Raw genomic sequence first — 18,242 nt, forward strand, 5'->3', positions numbered from 1 at the left:
TGTTAAAGAATTTCAACACCCTACTAAAAGTGTGCCATGTTAGAGGACTTCAACTTACAATAAAGTAAGCACATTGTTAAATGATTTACAAAAGCCTTTTAAGAATACTCAATTAAGATATTTTCACTGATTAACCTTTTGGAATGTTTCAGCCTTGATCCTTTGGTTAGAACCTCTCTACTATATATCAAATCTCCTCTTTCCTAATGTGTACTTGATCCTCCTTATTAGATGTGTCTCTTCTTTCCTTTAACTTCTTTTCTCTTTTCTCTCTAACTAATTCTACAATACATTCTTCTCTCAAAACCTCCTTAGTCACCATGAATGCTCTCTCTCTATACTTAGCATTTACCCTTTTCTTCTCTTTCACACATACAAACTCTTTAGCATTTGTCCTTCTTAAGAAGACTTAGGTGAGCTAGGGTTAGATAGAAATCAATGATTGTGATTTACCCATTTTTTCGCTTAGAAGATCCCTCAATTTGATTGGTTGCATGTACTGCATGGGGATTCATAGTATACACCTATATAAGTATTTTAGAATCTTAAAATAATCCTCAAGTCAACCCAAAATGGTTTACATAGGAGTTTGTGTCATTACAAGCAACTATGTCCAAAAATGTTCACTCAAAGCCTCTGATGCTTGGCATCCACTACATTCTTATTGGCAAAAAAAAATTTCACTTGAAAATGGCCCAACGAAGTGTATGTGGTAAACTATTCACAACAGTTACATAGGCCCTTGATATGCAACCTTCCTCTGCATTTAGAGGGGCAACTCCCTCATATGACATAATTTTGAAGTTTTTCAAATAAAAATGGAATCAAACTTTAAAAAATCAATAGAAAGACATTGATTATGAATGCACCAGACAACTTCAAAGCTTTCTTGGACTAACTTAAACTACTAATTACAACAATCAAGATCTATGCTTGAGAATTATCACTAGTACAATGTTGATATAAAGATTTATAAACATGTGTATAATACCATAATGAAAATTCTCATTACAAAGAGAGTCAATATTTCTAATAATTTAGATTTTGAAAGAAGAGAACTCAAAGAGCATTTTCCTTTATTTTCTTCCACCAAGAACATAATGGAGATTTTCAATGTCAAAGACAAAATCGGTACAGACTTTCCAAAGTTTGTCTTCTTATCAAAATTTTAGAATAGGTGCTCCCTTTTTCTAATGTCAAAAAAATCCCCTTACAAAGCCAAAATGATTCCTTATATAGAGATGGCACTAATACATTTGGTACCAAATTGCAATGGCAGTGTCATTGCAGTTTTTTCGTCACAACCTTGTTGTCATCGCAATTGCGATGGTAGACCATCGCAATTGCGACTTCAACAAGGTTGTGATGGAAAAATTGCAACGGCACTGCCGTTGCAATTTGGTACCAAATGTATTAGTGTGGGGGTTAAGAACTATTCTTTCATGGTTAATAGCTACCTCCAAAATACATAATTCAGGTGAGGTTAATTAACTTCTATAGAATTAACCTATATAATGGCTTTCATGCTCATCATCTCTATTATGACATTTTACAAAACACATCACATGCATCTCCACCTTCAGTCCATGGAAGCTATATTGATATTTGATCAAGTAATTGATATGCTTAATCTATATATTTTATTTGATGGGCCACTCTCTTGTCATAGAATGTTTTGAAATCTCTTCTAATCATTATACCATGTTCATCCCATTTATCGAGATCGTGATTGCACATTTCTTTCAAGACAAGAATGATTCTATAGTTACCAAGCATGTGTTTCTGTCATCAAATTTCACAAAGTTATCTTAAAAGAGTCACAAAGAAAATTGTCGAACCCAAAGTGCAATGGCAACATTGAAAACCATGTATGGATGTCGTGATGAGGGAGAGCCAAATAGAGGCATTCAATCAAATAGTATGTGCAAGTTTTATCAAAGAGTTCATTACTTTGGTATGCTTCATCATTAGACATTTTATCACATGGAATAAATTGAAAATTTCTTGTCCAAAGATCCATGGGTATCATCGAGCAGCTAGCATGCTCTGGCTATAATTTTGACAATGCACATCCATGGGCTTCACAATCTTATTTGAAGGCCTAGCTTTGATAGGTCTTCTTGAAAATCTTATGACTCAGGTTTTGTGGGATTTAGTCAAATAAATCACGTGCCTTGGGTTTTAATACATAAGAAAATGTAGTGCATCCCTCTGAATCCTCTTAATGAAGATCAATTCTAGGTTTTAATATAAATTCCCTAAACAATCTTGGCTACCTAATGCTTGAGATGGCTTGTTTCTTCATACAATTCTCATATTCTTTGAAGTAATTCTTCCAAATAGTTCACGTGCAAAGGTAGTTCCATTATATAAGTTCTTTGCAATAGACTTCACTAGTTCCCTAAAACCATGGAGTATCCTTGCAAGCTAGGTGGTAGCTATTCTCACTATGAAGATTTTCACTTTCAATATTCTTTACATCAATAACCAATGGCTTGGTATTATGAAAGCTAGGACATTTATGATAACACATATTTATAATCTCCTTTGATCTTGCTTCAAGCCATAGTATGAGTGAATGTGATCTCAGATTTTTTCTTGTAAACCTTAAATATTATATCACTAGCTTATACTCCCAAAATTGTATCTTTGAGTTGCATCAATCCATTATGATGTGAAATTTTTCTTTACAATTTATAAATGTGATGTTGGTAGACTTGTCTTCATATTTCAAACTCTCCATCATATACCTCCAAACAATTGATTTAATTCCTTTATGACTGATATGCATTTTTCTATCATAGAGAGGCCTTTGAGATGACTCGCCTTTCAATTCTTATCTTTCAACATTCAAAAAAAGGAGGTTAATAACTATTTTGAAAATGTGTGTTCTGAACCTCTAACCTTTAACTTTTTGGATGAGAGGTTAAGTTTGGAATTTTATCTTAAATTTTTTTTTTGGAGAGGTTAAGATTTCAAATTGAAATATGTATTTTGGAGCTAAGACCTTAACCTTTTTAGATGAGGTTAATGGTTAATGATTTATTCAAAACCATGTATTTTGGAAACTTATCTTAACCTTTTTGATGGAGAGGTTAAGATTTTTAAATGAAAAATGTGTTTTGAGATGCTTTATTAATCTTTGATATCTTGGGACTCAGGAACTAGATTTAAAAAATTTGAAGTGCTAGATGGAGCTAGGAAAAAGCCAAAGGTATTTGAAAGGAAAAAGTTTTTAAAAATATTAAGGAGAATAAATCATTTTAATACTTAAAGAGAGGTGCTTTCAAGGAATTAGCATATATTAAAATGGAAAGGATTTTAAAAATTTGGAGCAATTTTGATATCCGGGGAAACAATTCTTAATGTTGTAACTTATCTCCTAAATGACTCGACATACTCATTTTAATTAGCTCATGAGTGTCTTGGAACTAATTATTTTCTCAACATATATTGGTTCTCAACACTAACTATGTATATTACTTGAGACGTATTGTCTAGCAACTAATGCTCAACATGTTTTGATCACTCAACTCACACGGATTGCTTGGCTTACACTGATCACTCAACATACACTATGAATATGACTAAGTGTGTTGTCACTCATTTGTGAAAAATAATATGAGATTAACATTACCTTGCTAGAAAATAATGCTTTCTTGCTTTCTTAGGCTTTAAATCATATATAAAATCACATCTTGTTTTTCTTAAACTCACTAATTGAGGAATATTGTTTCAAAGAATAAAAACAAAATTGTTTATAAATATCCAACTCGAGTTTCTTTTAAATAAATTCTATCCACCTTCTAAGACAAACAACAAAAAATTAACACTCCCTCTTAATGAGGAAGGTGTTCTACACAACACCTAACTTATCCCTAAAGAATACAAACTTATTCTTAACTAAAGTCTGTGTCAGTATATCTGCTATATTTTTTCCAATAGGAAAGTACTTGAATTTGACTATCCAATTCTCCACTCAATCTCTAATGAAGAAAGCCACAACTGCAACTTCTATCCAACTTTAGGAGTAGTATCAGACTGCAAGATTACCACAACAATTATATAGAAATAACTTCAGTCTCACAATCCTCTCTACTAAGAAAATAACTCTCACTGACTATGCAGACAAAAAATCATTCTAAAAACTATCCTTGAAGGAATCTAAACAATTCACAGTTGAAAGTATAACAATTTCTATCCACAAGAATAATTTTTTTTGCTTCTCTCAATCAAAATTTTATTTTCCCTTCTTCTCTAGTTTCTCTTAGAAATGTCTTCCACACAATATATCTATGAAATTCCTTCCTCTCTTAGAAATCTCTTCCTCAATGTCTCCATGCAAACCACATGCCCAAATATTATCACCATGGTCACCTTGAAACCTATCTTTACTCGGTCATTGGTTTCCATAGCCATAAAAGAAACTAGAGGCAATTTTTTAAATTTTTTTTTGTAATCTGTGTCATACATCTTTTCTTTGTATTCAGCATTTAGAGCTCTAATACCATGTTAAGTTCTTATAGCTCTAATACCATTTTAATTTCTTATAACCTATTTATAGATTAGTTGCACAATACATTCACAGAAAGAAACTCTATCAAATTTATAACAATTAATACTTTGGGTTAATTAATTGAAATGAAATAGTGGAAGCAATATAATAGAAGCCAAACACACATAGACAATAACACACATATATACCAAGGAAACCCCAGTTTTAGTAAAAACCTACAACTATTGGATCTTCTATTCAGCCTAATAGTGGACTTTCTCTCAAAGTCTAGAATCCCATTCCAAGTTCGCTACTACAATCTTACAATTATAGAGGCCAACTGCTTTACTTAGCTTGCAAGAAAAAATATTTTCTTTCTTTGTTAGGCTTTAAATCATATATAAAATTTCACTTCTTATTTTTCTCAAACTCACAAACTTAGAAATATTATTTTAAAGAATACAAAAAATTATTTCTAAATATCCAACTCAAGTTTCTTTTAAAAAACATTTCTCCACTTTTTGAGCTAAGCAACAAAAAACCAATATATAAGTCCTATTCCACGAACACATGTCCCCTCTAGACTAGGAGTAAGACTTGCAATTCAATTTAAAGATACCTTATTTTGCAAATAAAATTAATACTTATTAAAGGTTCTTCCAAGCATATATGATCATCATGAAGATCAAAGATAAAACAAGTGTCACCCAAGTCCCCTCTTTAAATTTTACAAAAGAGAGTAAAAATTACAAAGATTCAATGAATCCAAAGACAAAAAGAAAGCATAATTCTAAAAGAAAACTCCTATTCTAGCACAATACTATTATCAATCACATGAAAAGGGTTGTGACCAACATAACAATATGACTGCCAGGATAGGTGCATTTCCCAAGGGCTTGACATCCCTGGAAGCAAAAGTTATTGCACAAGGCATAGAATCCTTAGAATCTAGTTGATTTTAGTAATATAAACTCTCCCATGTAAAATATATAATGTGTACACCACCTTCTCCCTAGGAAAGAAACCTAGTGAAAATGATTGATTAATGATTGAAAATATTCCTGTAATCATTGCTTCACTTGCAACCACTGATGAAGCTATTGTTGCTATTATTGTAGGTTCTCTTACACATTCTAGCATAGACATGTAAAACCCAACTCGATAATGACCATCAAATTTATGATGCTATCATAAGTAATCTTCTTGACCCATGTAAACTAGAACTAGAGAAGGATAGATCATAATTGTGGAAGCCATATGAATTAATAGTTGAGAAAAGTGCCCTAAATCTACAAACATTTCCCCTGAACCTATGGTACATAGTAGAAACCAACCAAAGATTTCCACCCTCTAACTTGGGCCTTCCTCATAAATATATACATCAAATATGGACAAAGTGCATTATAAATATGTGTATTATAGTGAAGTACATTAGATAGACCAAATGAACTCATACATGCAAGCTAGATCAAAATAATTGGTGCAAACATGAAGGCCAACCGATGAATTCCATAGCATTGTAATGCAAATATACACACCAATATAAAACATGAAATAGGAGTGATGGGGAGTTTCTCATACTTAGATCCTACTCTACCTATTCAAGGCTTTTCTTTAGTCTTCTTGGGGTTCCTTCCTAATACCCTAGCCTAGAGTATATTTTCCTAGTCCTCTCCAACCTAGAAACTCACCTATCAATACAAAATTGCACTCCTATCCCTTCAAACCCCAACTTGCAACTTTAGGCTCAGTGGGATGACAAACTCACCAAGAACCCCTAGCATGGAAAATTCACCTTCTAATCTTCCCCATGTTGTTCTTTTTTATTCTCTAACCTTTTTGCACTATCTTTCCAAACCCAACTCATCAATATTACCAAATTGTTCTTTTAGGCCTTTTTAGTCTTTTGAGCCCCAATTAGGCCTCCTAAAAACAAGGAAGCTAAAATAACTTTAAAAATCCATTAACAAGCTCTATTCATTGGAAATATAAGGTAGGCTAGGTTACTAAGAGAGGAGGGGTGAATGAGGAACCAATAAAACTTTAACTCACTTCACAAATTAATCCTTCATATATTATTCTGATCTAATTGCATGCATGAAAGAATGAAATCAATAAAACATTAATAAAACTTTGATACAAGATATGGTGACCCAACAACCTTTCAAATAGAAAGTAAAACTGGGGTGGGGGTGATACCCACAAGATTTAGTACTACAGTATAAAGTTGGCATTTAAGGCTTACAATTGACCACTTATGGTGATCTACCCTATTAGGAGCAATTAGGACTGTTAGGTCCACCTTATCAAAGGATTTACAAACATACATTGAAGTATGCACTCTATTAGGAGACTTAACAAAAAACTATTAAGTCCACTTGGTTAAAGGATTTGATTGATGCACATCTTAGAATTAATTAGTGGTTGATCTTTGATCTATAACTTTGATTTGTGAATGAGAATCCTTGAATTGCAATGATGACCTTACTATGATAGGTAGGTCTCTATTGTACCATATACTACTTGTAGCCTTCTTCAATTTGCACTTATTTTCTTTTAGTTCTTCATATAGTCATACTTGATTACATTTGGGTGTGATACAATACATTACATATATACGAATTCAATTAACTACCTTCTGGAATTGGCTGCAACACTAAATTCATTAGAATTCACAAAGTTGGCTCAACTTCAATAACTTGGGTTCTAAAGTCAACTTGATGATGTTCTGATACTTTGCAAACACTTCCAATGCTTGAAAAACTTTGGCACTCAATTGAAGTTGAAGCTCATTCCATATTGATCACTTTGAGTAGCATGAACTCAATTAGCACTATGTGACTTAGTGAATACTAAGAAAATTGGTAGATACTGAATCACTCGATTAACACTACATGACTCAGTCAACACTAGATTCACTTTGTTAACTCTATGAGCTCAGTAGACACTGATATGCTTGGTTAACACTACAGAGCTAGGTTAACAATAAAATATTTATCACTTCTACTAGATAGCTTAATAGATTCTATTATGCTCGGTAGATACTATGAGGCTCGACATAAACTACACTTTGACTATTTAGCTTGGTAGCAACTAAAACACTTGGTTAACACTATTGGATGAATGATAAGCTTAGTAGCAACTATAAAGCTTGGTAGAAAAGTAACCAATTGACTAAGTGTTAAGTCACTAATAGAAAAATTGATCTTAATGTCAACATTATTGGTGTCTTCTTCAATTTGTTTCACAACAACCTAGGTTCAATTTTTTTTAATTTTTAGACTCCAAGGGCATTTGTATAGTGCTTTTGCTAAAAACCCTATTTCTGAGGGTTTCTAGGGAAAAGAAAGAAAATTCTTCACATTATGCTGAGTTTTATTTCTCAAGCCTTCTCCTTTGGCCTATGGACCCTTGACTCTTCCTGCTACATTTCCCCAACTAGGTTTTTCTCGTCCCAATCGAGCAAACCCATTCAACTCTCCTTGCAAGTTTCTTGTTTCCTAGCCAAACACTACAGGCTTCTTGTTTCCTAGGACGCACTTGAAAAATTAAAAAAATTTCTCTCCCAACCTCTAAGAACCATATTTACAATATATATAGAGGCTAATTCTTGACTTCCAAAGTCCATTAGGTTTTAACCATGGGAATTCAAGCTACTATAGCCATTTGATCATAAAGTGTTATGTACACACTAGGAAGAAACAAAAAATAAAATAATTTGCAAAACCTATTAAAATGAATCCAAACTTCTCCAACATGCTATGAATCAGCTACTCCATGAAAAAAATAGGAGAATCAATCCAAAATAATTAGTCTTCAAGCCAAATACACAATTTTTGTGTATTATCTTTTCACTTCACATGAGCAGTTCATACAATCCAACTTCCAACCTCTCAAAATTGGTTGAAACATCCTTATATACTTTCTCCCTAACTATCCAGACCTTGAAGTCAAGCCTCAAACCACTTTTGTGCATATTCCTAAATTTTAGGAAAAGTTGTCATGAGCAACTTTTGCAATTTTTGCAAAAATGACCTTGCAACACTTCAAACCTATCTAGTTGGACTCATAACCATCCAAATTGATCAAGAAAACCAATGGACCACTTTTAAACCACCATTCCACAATTTTGAAGGATTTTTCAACTTGACCAAAGTTGACTCTATGTGGACCTAGGGACAATAACTAGGTCTTAACAATTATGATAAGATCCAAACTTGTTCTCAACCTTCTAATACCTCCTCCTACACAACTTGGGAGTTATTTACTAGTCCTTATTTGGTTAATGGTTGGCTAAGTCAATTACAAGCCAAAAATGACTATTAGGGTTTGCCTTCCCCCTAACGTGCTCCTACATTAAGGAGCCAAAACATTTGTGATCAATTTTTTCTTCTAAGATAATTATTTCAAAAAATTGATACGCGCTCTATGAGACTGGTCTAACGATCTAATCTCTGAAGCTACATGATCAATTGCATAGTTGGAAAGGTAGTTTGTAGTTGAGTATCCCTCTCTGTATACATGAGATAATGTGAAGAAATCTAACTTATTCAATATTTTCCAACAATCTGAGATGATGTAGTGAGTCTTCCAATTATGGAAAACCTTAGATTTTAAAGCATTGATCAGGAATTGGGAATTAGCTTCAATGTGAAGGTGATCAATATTAAGGGCTATCAAAAGCTGCAAACCAATAAGAGTCATCATTGCCTCTGCATTTGTATTTGTAACATCTAGTAAGGGGACATCTTTTTCTTCTATTAGATGCCCATTTGAATATTTAATGCAAATCCCAGCACCCAAGACCCCAAGATTACCTCAAGATGCACCATTGACATTTAGTTTACATGAATGGCGGTCAAGCTTCTTCTATTTAACTTCCTTTCTATTTACTTTGTGAAATAGTGATTCAATTTCCCCATGAGGAATATGAATACTAGTCTAATTATGAAGCATTAAAATCCCAAGAAGAGAAATTATACCTATTCCACATGCATTGCCTCAAGTTTGGATTGATCCTGAGAGCCCTTATTTTCACTGTGCTAAATGTTGAAGATTCATTGTGAAAATACTTTGAACTGTATACATTTTTAGGGTTTGTGCTTTAATTGTTATCAGTTTCCAAAATGAACCCTTACCTAGTTTTTTTTGCCCTAGCCCAAATGTTGAAAATCTTGCCCTAAGTGGAATGATGTAGTATCCTAAGGTTGTGTCTTCACCCTTGTCATAAAAAAATTCATTAAAACCCATAATCATTTTTTACCCTCACCCTAGGTTTTATTCTAAGTTGGAGATTGTATGTCATTCAAATTAGGTGATACAATCTTATGATCAAGGGTTAGGAATATAGTCTTAATTTTAAAATCTCCCTCTCTCGATGTTATAATATAAGGGTTAGTGAAGGATCATAGGGGTAATGTGATGAGTCTCTCAATCTTAAGACAAGTTTATGGTCATAGCATCACAAGTGTTCAAAATGATGTCTCCGATCTTATGACACCACTTGTGTTGCATGATCTTAAGTGTTTGATGGAAGGTTTTAAAATCAAGGTGTACAATGTTACAAAAAATAGGTAATTGTGGGATCATAAAGGTAGGAATGGAAGCTAGCAACTATATGATGAAGTGGTGATTGTAAGATCGCAAGGGCATAAAAGTGCAAAGGGTTATGAAAAGTTCCAATCTTATGAAAAAGGGGAGATTGAGACATCGTAAAGAATTTCAAGGAGACCTTTGAAGATATGAAAGTCTTATTATTGTAATATTGTAAGAGAAAAATATGAGGTGTCCTATGGAATGATAGAAAGAGATCATAAGATTGTAAGATAAAATGATAAAGCAAGATGGCGCTAGGCCCATTTGCATAAGGTTTTTACATACATGGTAGTTCATATCATCTAATGCTATGAGAGGCAGTAGATCATAAGATCTCCAAGGAAATTCAATAGCTTTACAAAGATATGAAGCAATGTTAGATTGTGAGATCATGAGGATGAAAATTGATGCTTTCAAGGCTACAATCAAGAAAGGATAACTATTGTTTTGTGGTCATAGGTCAGTGATAATAGCTAAAGGTAACCTTTGACATTACCAAGTCAGTTTAATGACTATGATCGTTAGGTCATAAGGAACTAAAAGTTGAGACATGATGTTACATTAAAGTTGAGCTCATAACATTATAAGGGTGTGAAAGGTAATTGCTAAAGTTACAAAATAGTCTAGTTAGCTACAATCATAAGATCATAAGGCAAGTGAAAGAAAGATAAGATGCTATAACAAGGTTTATAAACTATGTCTCATAAGATCATAAGAGGCTTAAGGGTGATCTCCAAAGACACAATAAATGGTTTATCATAGGATTATGAAAGCCATTTTCAAGGCTTACAATAATGCAATAAAGGTTTGAGTTCAAAGGATCGTAAGATCATGAAGCCAATTTTCCCCACTCAAGATGATATGAGGATCTCCTTTTTCAGAGTGTATCATAAGATCATAAGCACAAGTTTGACATGAAAAAAGTGAACTTTACTTTTTTGAGTTGGAATAACGATAAAATGCCTACAACCAATGAAATTTGAGTAAATTAAAAATGTTCCTGAGTTGGATAGTTATGTGGACACTCCATCTAAGGTGGCATACATCACTAAATTTAAAGCTTGAGCATGCATAGTATCAATGCACAAAGAAGGTTTATGAAAGTACACACAACATAAATCATTCCATAATCTAGTAATCCATTACCATTTGCAGAGAGGAGATTTCAATTGTAGTTGTGGAATTTTAAGTTTGAACAATTTTTTGGTTGCAGAGCTAGTTGCAGAAGAATTCCAATGCTTTAGTCTACTCTCAAGATGTTTGACAAGGAAGTAAAAGAGATTCAAGTTGCAAACATGGAAGTTGCAGAAATTTCAACTTCTAGGGGAGGAAAAACTAGGCAAAAGAAACGTAATAGGCTTGTTGAAGAATGGATCAGTTTGTTCCCAAAATCCTCTAATTCCATTGCTGCAAATGGCCATGATTTCAAAGACCCATATATATTTTATAGAGACACTACATGCCCTCGAGTCACTAGTAATGAATTGTTTAGATATTTCTATAATAACCAAGCTAAGAAGATCCCTATTTACAATCCCTAGAAGAAGGGTCTGGAGAAACTTATCTTTCCAAAGGTCTTTATAGAGTTGATTTTCTAAAGGCCTTAATCAAATCATAAAATCTAACCACCAAGTCATGTCATAGGCGAGATGGAACCATTTTATGCACATTGGACTGTGCCTCTTTCATTTAAGCATTTGGATTGGATGGTGCTATGAATGAACTAGTAGACCTGGTTGACTTGCAGTAGAAATTTGAAACAAACATCAAAGATAGGGAAGTCTATGTTATAACATATTCCCATGGACCTAAAACAAGTGGGTGATTACCCTAAAAAGGTTTACAAGAAGATGCCTTTGGAAAAATTCAAGAATTTGTGAAAACAATATATGGTGTCCACAAAGGGGTTGGCATGGATGAAACTAACATGGTATATGGAGCCCAATTTATCATTTTTAGAGAGGTGTCCACAAAGTGGTTTGCATGGATGGAACTAACATGGTGTATGGAGCCAAATTTATCATTGCTAGAGATGAACAAGACTCCCACCATGGTGGAGAATATGACTACATTGAATATATTCTGGAGTTAATGAAGGATAATATTAGACTAGCATAGAGTGGAGATATGGGAAACTTCAAATTCCATCATTACTCATTGTTGATGCACCCAATCCTCTATAAAAACATGGGGTATATAAGCCCATATTTCATTGATCATAATTCAAATGCAAATGGAGATTTTCCAGTTCAACTGTGAACATGGGTATGGTATAATTCCTATCATTACTCTGATTCATCTCATTTTTCAATAATTTTAGTAGAGTTATAATGAAAATGTTAGACCCAGGATATTTTAGGGTCCCTGAGATTTTGAAGAGTCTTTTAAGACTAGCCCTACTCCCAAATAATAAAAGATTAGATCATAATTAGGGAGATATCTTTCCATTTCCTACTTTCTCCCTAATGAGAATTTATGGTTTTCCTTAACCACCCCACATATTGCCTAAATTCATTCCACCTATATTGGCCATCGTTGAATTCATTAGTCAATGATTCATGGTAAACAAGAAATATCTAGGACCAAAGGTGCATAGAGGCACATTCTTATGTAGATGCTTTAGGGTAGGGGACTTTTTTAATGGAAAGGAGTCCCTAGATCAAATTAATTCTTTCCTCTACCATTATAATCTATCAACTAGCCAATATATGATGTATGACCCTGATAACTGGATGAGGAACACCTTTAAGGAAATCAAAAACTATGTACTACCAAGTACCAAATAATTTCCCCATGAAGACCTCATTTCCAATGTTGTTGAGGGGGAGGCGGTTGACAAATTATCTAAATTTGATGATGTCTTGAGGGTACTAAGAGAGTTGAAGAGAATAGATCCCAACTTCAAAGGTTTTTACCTAGATGTCCCTTCCCCATAGATGATAAGGAAGATGGTGGTCAACCATGCTGAAATTATGGCACATATGCTAGCGCACCACTTGGAGAAGAAGAGAGGGTGAACCTTGATAGCCCTAAACCTAATATGACTTTAAAAATAGAAGAACATGAGCCTTCTAAAGCATCATGGGTCACCAAAGGAAATAAAAGGTAGAAGGTTATGCACATCCCTAAGAAGGTAAAATAGAAAACTATGTAGATCTTGCCTAGTAAAAGTCAATATTTTCCTAACTTAAGACAAAGTCACTGTAGCAGAGAACACATTGACTAACTTGGAGCTAGTAGCAACAAGGTTGGATGATAGCATCATCCAAGCCCAAAAATTCATAGAAGATGTCACATTCATCGAATCTACTAAATTTAAGAGCTTCTTGTATAAAATCAAATATAGTGAGTTGGTGTTAAAGATGAAACTAGGGGAGTCAGATGAAAAGAAGTAGGAGTTAGTTGAGAAACTACATTCTTATGATCTAGAAAGTGAAGTAATGACTCTTGAGGAGGAAATTCATCTAGTGTAGAGGATTGGAATGCTACTGGTGCCTGGTTGGGGTTCAGAGCAAGCATTTATGCTTGACCAAATCAGAAGACAAAATAATGCCATCTCATATGAGGCATATGTTGTTGGTGGACTACAAACAGGATTTGGATTTAACATTGGCACCAAGTCTCTAGCAGTGTGTAGCATAGCTCCTTCAACAAAAAAGCCCAAACTAATGGATGTGAAGAGCACATATTAGGGCAACATTATAGTATTGACATTATATGGTACCTTAGGTACAAAGATCTCCAAGGCTTTAAAACATTTCTCATTTATGAATGAGGCCAAAGTAGAGGAGATAGAGACAAGGTTAGCCAAATCCTTCCATGACTACATTCATTTTAGGAATCTCTATAAGGATGAGCTTAGGAAGAGCCATGTTTATAAGGAGAAGATAGGAGAGCTTGAGGCTAAGGTTCAAGGATTGGAAGCTAAAGTTGCATCTCTTAGAGAGAAACTATCAAATGTAGGGAAAATGGCCACTGTAGAACAAAGTAGGGTGTAAGATGTTCAAGAACAACCATCTAAGGTCACAAAAAAGACAACTACATAAATAGATGAGCTAGAGGCATAGGATATAGAGCCTAGAAGAATAATCATTAATGCACCATCAACACAGCAAGGTGATGAGGTAAGGACAACTGTCCTTAGAAGTATGATAGGCCATAGAGTTGAGACTCTAAAGAATATATCTTAGCAGGCATATACATTATATGTGTCTTTACAAGATGCTAAGAAAGTTAGCAATGGAGCTCTTGGATGGCTGTCACCCACATTCAATCTTTGGGGACCATATATTCAATTCTTATATAGGGTTATTATGTTGATGGCTAAAAAGGCATACTTGCCTGATAAGATGATTACAATAAAGGAGGGCCTAGAGATGGTAAAGGAATTAATTGGTTTCTTTACTAGAAAAATGCAAATAATACAAGAAAAAGTAAAGATTTTATCTCAAGGAATTGAGTCTTGTATTCCACCAATTTTGGGTGCTAATAACAAGTTGAAAGAATGACAAGAATGGTCTAATTCATTCAATGTAATGCTGACCCAGGAGGCTACAACATCAATTTTTGAAGATAACAATGATGTTCCTTTCAATAATTTGATTGATTCCTTGTTTAAAGTTGAAGTAGATTTAAATAAGGTTTTATTGGAATCAAATGCAATAATTGATGCTAGATGGATTAAAGCTACCATAGATTGGAAGAAGTTAAAACCATTGAGTGGCCCACCAAAAGAGAAAGTTATGTTTGGGAGGCAGTTGGAGAAATAAAATCTTTGCTAGCAAGGGGTAGCTAAAGAATTTTGATTAAGGATAGCCAGAGATTAAGAAAAGGTTGGATACACTGAGCAACCCATCAAGAAAGTGAATCTCTCATAGATGCATATTTTAAATTTTGAAGCTTTTGAGGAGGATGAAGATAATAGAAGATAAGAGAGATTAAAAGTAAAGCTCCTGCAATAAATTGTCACCTGCTAACTTCTCAACTACCTTCCTTTTGGTTTGGACATAGAAGAATGTTTTGTGTATAACGTTCTATACATGTCTTGCCACCTTTTTCTTCCATCGGGATTTTGACATGTGTCCTTCTCCCATCTGAAGCTTGTTGCAATCCTTTATAAGGATTTCCAAGATGTGGAGTAGAGGTTGGAAGTCTATAGAAATTTTAGTTTTTATGTCATTCATATTCTGTCCAATTTTGTTAAGTATATGAATGCATCTAGTCTTATAAACTTGAAGATACAATGAGCATGAGACATCAAGTTGTCAACTTCTGATTTATATTTCAAGTCTATATTAGTATTGTATTTTTTTTTTTCAAAGTAAATTAATAACAAAGAAAGTTATGGATACCCATGTATCTAATTTTTGTGAACAAATTTCTTTCAATTTAATGCAATTTGGATAAATTGTATGTCTCTTATTGATTTCTTTTAATTCAAAGAGTTAAGTAATTTCTTTAAGTAATTGATAGGGTTTTGGGTATATGAGAGGGATATAATAAGAATGAAATTTAGAGTTAACTATTGAAAAATTTAATTACAAGTCTATTAAATAGGTCCAAAGTTGTTGGTTTTGACTCTATATAACAATGGATAATGTACTGATCAATTAATTTTAGTTGCAAGTTGATGATTATTATAGTTACAGAATACATATATAAATCAAAAATCAATTTTTCTTTATGTAATGAAGAACAAAAGTTTCTAGTCAACCCTTCTTTGTGATAGCTTTCCTTTTGGCTATAATTAGCTATTGTAATCAAGGAGTTTGTTGTAAATCTAAGAAGAGATTGTGACCAATATCTACTATAAGGGATAGGTTCGAAAGAAGAAGTATTAGTAAGAAAGTGTCATAAGAGAAAATAAAAATAACCAGTCGCATTCATGTCCCTAAGGTGCACCCACCTTGGCCCTATAGAGCCTAAAGTGTAGAGAGTCTAGTGTACTCTTCTGAAGTTGGTTCAGGGCTGAGATTAATCTTGTTAAATATGAGACCTACCTAGTCCTTAGGCCTACTTTCATCTTTGTATCCTGATATTGGGTTTAGGGCAACCTAGTAGTCTAAAAAACACCAATATAATGGTGACTCCACTAGGGAATTTTGTAAGGAGTATTGTTATATGAGTTATAATCTTTACTATTGTTTATCTAGTGCCTTGTCTACAAAGTAAAGTTGTATTACCCAATGTTGCAGTGTTGGTAATTTTCTAGTTGGACCTCTTCTATCAAAAAATTTCCCATGATATTTTTCAGTATGAAAGGACATTTTAAATACTTTTCCTTTCTAGGGTGGCAACTCATGTCAAAGGTTTTTTTATCTAGTGCTATATTTTTCAAAATTTTGTAACGAATGGCTGATAAGAGGAAAAATATCTAGGATTTTACAAAGGCTAACCTAGAAATACCCGTATACACTAGATTACCTCCTGGGGGTAGGAAGAACCAAAATAAAAAAGAAATTAGATTCTAATCCTACTTGGAAGCCTAGGGCTAGTGTGTCAGCCCATTCACAATACCAAACTATGGTAGAAAAAGAATCCTCCTCCTTAAGCTTTGAATCTAAAACCAATATATTATTGGGAGAGACATTCAACACCCCATTTCAAGTAAAGAGAGTTTATCATTATAAAAATGTATCATCTTTATTGAACATTCCTTGTAGACCAAATATGGTGAATGAAATGAACCATATGTGGGAATATTGGGGTAATATGGATACTGGATTTAGTCCTGGAAAAGATCCTTATGAGGAAAGAAATCTCATAGACCTAGATGACCCAGTAGATTCAGAAGCCACTTCTATTGATCCAGAAGATTTATTTTTAGAACTAGAAGTTCTTAGGAAAAGGGTTGTAGAAGAAGAGGCCAAATGAATAAGTTTCAAGAAAGAAAAGGAACAAGTTACCTTGAATAAACTCATTGAGAGAGATAACTTTCTCAGGAGGATGGCCTCCTTGCAAGAGCAAAATAAAAGACTAGAAGAGAAATCTTCAAAGCTACACTCAATTTTTTTTTGGAGATGTTGAAGTTTTAAGATCCAAATTCCAAGAGAAAGAGTGCCTTCTTAAAGAGTAGGAGGGGCATGTTATCTCACAAGTCCAACATTATAGGCCTATTGAACCTGAGGTTGTAGACTTGACTATAAAACATCCTGATAAGGGGAAGCAAAAGATTGTAGGGATGTCATTGTAAATAATTATTATTTACACTTTACTTAAGTTTACTTAGGATAAATGTATTATTTTATTATTTCTTAGGTTAGACACCTAAGAGTTTTCGTACTCATATGAGTTGTCCTGTAGACAACATAGGAGTAAGCAACTCTAATTTAGCACATGGTGTCTACAATACTAGAGTATGCATAATCAACTAAGTTGTCATTTTGACAACATAGTTGTTCACACTCTCAATTAAGCACACGGTGTCTACAACATAATTTTAGATGACACACCTTTGTAGGTTTATCCTCTTATCATTTTAGTAACTCCTATGGTTAATGGAGGATAATACATTCTTAGTGGACATGTGCTTAGTTTGAGGCTTATCAAGTTGCTAACTCCTAGATATTCTAGATACATCATAGAGGCCTTTATATACAGGCACGTCTAGTGTACTATCATATCAATTACATAGAATTGAATATCATATTGTTATTCTAATTATACTCTACTGGTCTTTTGTGCTAGTTAGTGTGCTTCTTGGTCTTGGGTGAATTTTTCCCTAAGGGAAATTGTTACATGGTATCAAAGCTATACCAAATTCTTACAAGGGGTAAAAATAAGTGAGCCCCAAGTGATTCCTAGTAAATTTACAAACCTTTTCATGTCTAAGCTTGACTTGGATTTAGAAAGGGCTAGAAAATAGAGAGGGGATTTAGCTAAAGAACTTGAGAAGGTTGAGAATGAAGCCCAAGATGCTTAAACCAAAAGAAACATTTAGTTTATCAAGACTAACTCTACCTTGGCATCCTAGCCAAACCAATCCTCACAATTTTTTCCATCTATTTCTACTTGTGGACCTCTATTAACTGGCCAATACATATCAAAAATAGCCCCTACCTCATCATCTATTGCATGTATTTAGATACCTATGACTCAGCAAGTCCAATAGCCTCAAATTCCTATCCAAAACTAGCCTACTAGAGAAAGTACT

The 18,242-nt window shown here is 33.7% G+C and overlaps 1 pseudogene; it reads right to left on the bottom strand.

Moving 5' to 3' along the window:
* Positions 1-18,242, bottom strand: part of LOC149571411 (potassium transporter 25-like) — a 156,000-nt pseudogene that overhangs the window by 29,267 nt on the left and 108,491 nt on the right.

The sequence above is a fragment of the Cupressus sempervirens genome, chromosome 2 (assembly GCF_028749045.1).
Source record: "Cupressus sempervirens isolate cs-2001-9-10 chromosome 2, ASM2874904v1, whole genome shotgun sequence".
Classification (NCBI taxonomy): domain Eukaryota; kingdom Viridiplantae; phylum Streptophyta; class Pinopsida; order Cupressales; family Cupressaceae; genus Cupressus; species Cupressus sempervirens.